This window comes from Anolis sagrei, chromosome Y (assembly GCF_037176765.1).
Source record: "Anolis sagrei isolate rAnoSag1 chromosome Y, rAnoSag1.mat, whole genome shotgun sequence".
NCBI lineage: Eukaryota > Metazoa > Chordata > Lepidosauria > Squamata > Dactyloidae > Anolis > Anolis sagrei.
Window position 1 is genome coordinate 61,513,941 of NC_090035.1, and position 5,882 is coordinate 61,519,822.

The 5,882-nt window shown below is 46.0% G+C and overlaps 1 pseudogene; it reads right to left on the reverse strand.

Moving 5' to 3' along the window:
• Window positions 1–2,398: 2,398 nt before the first annotated feature.
• Window positions 2,399–3,346, reverse strand: LOC137095504 (large ribosomal subunit protein uL4 pseudogene; annotated as a pseudogene).
• Window positions 3,347–5,882: the final 2,536 nt, after the last annotated feature.

Genomic DNA, 5,882 nt, shown 5'->3' on the forward strand with positions numbered 1-5,882 from the left:
CAGCAGACCTTATATCGGGTTCCACAAAACAGCAGACAAACAGACACCCCTCAAAGAAAGGAAAGTGACGGTAAGCTTTGTACAGAACACAGAATCATAGAATGCAATAAGTTGGCAGACTCAGAACAAGTAAGAAGCACTAGCACCCATTGAGCTGAGGGTGATGGTTATTCAGGAGGAAAATCTGTGAAAAAAGAACTTGCCTACACAAAGCAGCCAGGCACACATTTCCCAAAGGATATATCATTGACCTGTTACATGAGGAGCACATATCTCATATGTAGAATATTTATAAGGGATAAAGTTCTGATGTCACACACGACATGCAGGAATGAGCTGAAGGGAAGTCAGCAGACAAACGCCAGAACACTGCACGCATACCACAAGGAAGCCGTAGAGGAAGGGGACACATGGAGAAATGAATGCAACAAATAGCATGTGGAATGCATGAGAAAGGAGAGGAAGCTATACCACCCATTGAGCAGAGAGTGGTGGTTCTCCCCGAGGATAGTCTGGGATGAAGAACTGGACTACACTCAGCAGCCAGGCAGACAGTTCCCCCAAGACATTTCATTTACCTGTGGAACACATTTCATTGAAAATGTCTTCTTTCGATGCCACCCCGGAGCAGATGGAAAAAGATGACACAGTCACCACACAAGCGCTGAGAAACGACAGCAAGCCACTGAACAGCTAAACAGTTGTATTGATATGGGCACCACAAAGAACAGAGAGATGGATGAAAAGTTCCCTTGCCCAGAAGAGAAGGGTAGGCACCCAAAAAGAAGAACAGCTCTTGCGTGGAGGGGTGTTTGAGGAACGTTACGCCACCAAGCGCGGGAAAGGGTACACCTCTCCCTCCAAAACAGAAAGCAAAGTCTCAAAAAGTGTCTGGTAAAAAATCTAGGATAAGCAAAACCTACTACTCTGAATGCCAGTATTACAGCAATCCAAAATCTCTCTAAGTCTCTTCCTCAAGAAAAGATAGCTGTCCGCCTCAGAGCAAACAAAATGAACCTCCACCGGAAGGCCTTACATTCGACGGAACCCACATACGGTAAGAGAAAAATCCCACCTTACTCAATTTCAGATACAGTAAAACTTCTTAATAAATAACAAAAGGGGACTTCCACTTTGTATCTATCCAAAAATAATCAAAGTGAATACATGATTTAAAAGAGAAGGGTGCGGCAATGACGTTTCATTAGGATTGCCCCACAAAAGTAAGATCAAAACCTCCAAAATAGACAAAGATGCAATAGCATTTTCCATTAGTTGTACAGGATGTACCTGTCATAAGTGGGAAAAACAAATGGAGGTTGAGAGAATACAGGAATGCACCAATAGGGCATCATGGCAACATACAGGCAGCCACTGCAGAGCCGTAACGTCGCATTTGATAGGGACCACTACTTGTGGTCAATGAAGTAGAGACTGGAAGAAGGGAAGCTACTAGCAAACTCCGAACACGCCATTAATTGACCGTTCCAAGTCACTTCACACATAGGAAGGCTAAATGTCTAAGGAAAAGAGACACGGTCCAAATGCACAGGGCAGGTAAACAGGCACTTATTTCTCATATAATGGGTTCGTAGGCCATCTGACAATGAGTCGCTTCATGGGAAGAAATCAGAGTTTCTTCCCATAAGGACTTAAGACTCTTTTCCTCACAGATTCATTCGAGAAAAGCGATGGAACGTCTTCCGCGGGTTGCTCCCAAAGATTCAAAGTCACCCAGCAATCAAGCAGTAGCTCCCCGGAGACAAAGGAGGTAAAGAGGAAAGGCTGCCCTGGACGGAAACAATCTAACCGAGACAGTATAGGTCAGGGATGGGGATGTAAAGCTGGCATGAGAAAATATGTCTAGGGTCAATGGCACTTCATCAAACTGCAAAGGAACAGTCAGTCCCAGAAAGGGATGGCAACCCCCAGGCACTTACAGCAGGAATGGGGAAGTCAAGCTCACGTTTGAGAGGGAATCCCTGCCCTCAATGGCACAGCACACTGCAGAGCACCGACAGAGGGATGCTCAGGGCCTCTCTGCGGGCATGTACATCTGGCATGGCCAACTTGCACCCTCCTGGTGCTTTGGTCTACAACTCCCACCAACCCTAACAGCCTCAGAACCTTTCCTTTGGATTTCTTTAAAATAATCTCTGATCTCACAATGGTAGCCTCGTGTCGAGAGGTTGGAGATGGTAGAGGACCACGGAGGGAACACACTCATTACCTCCAGACAACCATGCAGTCCTGAAGGACACCCTTCAGTATAAGGCTACTCGATGGTTGGGGCAGAGCACGCAGCCAGTGGCTAATGAACTCGGAGATTTAATGTAACCGTACTGAAAGCTAAATCCAGACGTCCCCCCACCCCCCACGTTCCCCCCAGACTGGCAGATTAATAGTACTTGTTGAGCACTGGAGCTACTGAGAACCTCCTTGAACCGTTGTTCTCAGGGAGGTTCTAAAGCAATACTGTACTTTCGTGCACGGATCTGGATAATCATTCCAGCCAGGGAAGTAGAAACCAACTGAAGTTGTAGTTGCTCTTTAGCCTACTCTGCTAGTGCCAAATGCCATACTAAACATCCAATTTGTGGAAAGCGCATTCTAACCAAATGCAGATTTGTCAAACATGGCCGCGAGGAGCCAGTCTCAAAATGCCCACCTTTTTTACATTGAGATCTGTAATTCCAGGGATGTTCCAGAAAGCCTGATCCCATTATCCTAATTGAAGATAATGCAGAGTCCTTTGCGCTGGATGCGCCTGCGGTACTGCTTTCGCAGGTAGCCGTAGACCTTTTTGATATCATCCCAGACTTTCAGTTACTTGAGGAGCAGGACAGCTTCCTTTGTCTTTTTGTAACCATCTAGTTTGCCTTCAACGACCGGAGGAAATTCCGTGAACTCCTCGATGCGATGGCCTGTAGACCTTGGCAGCAGCTGAAGAGCATAAGCTGCCAATGCAGAGCATATGACATAGCGCTTCAGGGTGATGATCACCCGATGATGCCAGCATTGCCAAGTCTGTGTCAGGGCAAACATGCGTCCTCCAAGAGACATATTACCAAAGGCACCCTGACCTGACTGATGGGTTCCACCTCCGCGAACCCTTAGAATATGAGGCACAGCTCTGCCAGTGCCGCAATGCTTCTGCGCAGGTCTAATGTCCTGCAAGTTCACTCACAGGAATGGGCAGCCTCCTGTTCTTCTGAAAATTGGTGCGAGAGAAGATCAAAATGTCTGGGCAGATGGAGGCCTTGAGCACAGATTGCATGGTGACATTTCTACCAGACACTTCCCCCTTTCCAGAGAACAGCAATATCGAAGGAGAAGTAGAAGCCATGATGACGCCGTTCCCTAGTCGCGGAGGAGCTCCCCACACCACTGACTCTGTCACAGACCCAGCAGAAAAGGTATTGATCAGTAGAAAAAGATTATCCTGACACTGATCTATCTTCAAGAAATATAATTCTAATTGGAAAGAGAACCACTTGTAGCAGCTGTTCACAGAGAGAAACGCATGGCTCCAGCAGAATGTAATGATTTCTTTTGGTTGGGGGGTACCAGAGGGAACCTTCTGGAGATGGGGCACCACACAATACTTTTGTGACCCCCCGCTAGCGCTCTTTGCCTTCATACAAAGGAATGGTCAATCTAAGACACTAAAATACCTTAAAAAGAACTTACATAAACTACCTCATTAAAAAACAAAACAAAATTCCTTTAAAAAATCCAGGAAAAAATCAATAAAGAAAAACCGTTAAAAAAGGGAGGGCCTTGCATTTTTCTGAGAACAGCTGCTACATTAATTCTGTTCTCTATATTGGGTTCTCACCGAAACAACTATTGTTCTAATCTTGAATCAATCCACTTTAACTATGTAACCCCCCCCCCCCCGACGCTTTACCCCATGGTACAATCCAAATCTCTATCCCAACGACAAACATTGCAATGACTCAGGCATTCTTCCCCACCCCCCAAAAAACTATTATTAGCTGGAGCCATGCATTTCTCTCTGTGAACCACTTCTATTGTTTTTGGAAAACAATAGTTCTGTTTTCCAAAAAGAATTACTGTTATTGAAGATATAACAGTTACAGGGAAAGTTTTTCCTACTGATCCAAAGCTTCTCCTGCTGGGAACTTGAGAGAGGTGGTGATGTGGGGAGGTCCTCCGTTACTCAGGAGCGGAGCCATCATGGCTTGTACTCATCCTTTGATATTGGTGCACTATGTAAAAGGGGAAGTTGTTTAGGAGTTCACAGAACTTCCATGGGTCGTTGAAGATAAACTTTAATTTGTATTGTTTTTTAAATTCCCTTGGAAGATTCCTCATCTCCCAAAGGAGAATATAATGCTACCAGTTGAGCAAGTGCACCCCCCACCCCCGTGAACCAGTAGGTGTTCGTTAATCCAGTAGTTTTAAAGCATCTTCTCCTTTTTTGGGAAAATTCAGAAGTTCAATATACAGCTTAGCAAGCATCGTTTCTTTAACTCCATAAGTCTGACATAGGTAAGCGTGGCCGCGGGGCAGGGAAGTGGTCATTCAAGGGCAGGAGTGGCCGGAGTGATGTTTGCATACAGCTTTCACTGCATCTTTTCACTGCAGTGTGTTGTGCCATTGAGGCCAGGGATTCCCTATCAAACGCGAGCTTTACTTCCCCTTTCCTGCTGAAAGTGCCTGGCCGCACTTCCTTGGATTCTCCCAGCCACTTTCATTTATGTGCGATCCCTGGGATCTGGTCTGACGTTACCTTTCTCTTTGAATGACATTTTCTCTGCATCGCTGGCATCAGGTTTCTTCCTCTCCCTTTTGACATCCAAAGCAGTGTTGGCCTTCTCCTCAGATGGATCCCTGCATCTTCCGGAGAACAAGACCATTGTATCCTTGCTGTCCATCTCACAGTGCACCTGTTATTCCTCATCTCCCAAAGGAGAATGTAATGCAACCAGTTGAGCTAGTGCACCCCCCGTGAACCAGTAGGTGTTTGGTAATCCAGTATTTTTAAAGCTTCTTCTCCTTCTTTAGGAAAATTCAGAAGTTCAATATACAGCTTAGCAAGCATCGTTTCTTTAATTCCATGAGTCTGACATAGGTAAGGGTGGCCGCGGGGCAAGGAAGCGGTCATTCCATGGTGGGAGTGGCCGGATTGACGTTTGCATTTAGCTTTCACTGCATCTCAGGAAGGATCATAATACTGCCCTGTTTCCAAAAGGAACTGACTTGGTCTTGAGGAACAATACAGCAGAAGAAATATAGTGCGGCACAGGGCTGATAACAAGGCATTTCTGGTTCTCAAAAACACAAGATAACAGTGATCTACTGAACAGTGCTGTCAAAATCAATCTCTTTTTTTGGGTGGCTGCAGGTTCCTAGAAACAGTGCGGAAATAGTAAGGGTTCATTCCCCTTGTGTGACTAACTCCAAGCCCTCCCGGGTGGCATCAAGCCTTAACCCCCTGTGAGTTTCTGACTGAATGCTTGCCTACAGTGAAGGCCAGCGCACCATTCCGGGCACCTCAAAGCCCTCCCAGGGGCCATCATGCCTTAAACCAACAGGGCAGAATGACAGACTGACTGATTGACTGTTTGCCTGCATCCATTCTTTATGGAGAAAGAAGGGGGCTTGGGAGGAATATAATGGAGGGATATAATGGAGGAAGGAGAAGAAGGTAAACATGAATAATAAAAGCAGGTGCACTGGGAGATGGACAGCGAGGGGACTGGTCTTGTTCAATGGAAGCTGGGGGGATCCATCTGAAGGGAAAGCCAACACTGCTTTGGATGTCAAAGGGAAGAGGAAAAAACCTGATGCCAGCGATGCAGAGAAAATGTCATTCAAAGAGAAAGGTAACATCAGACCAGATCCCAGGGATCGCA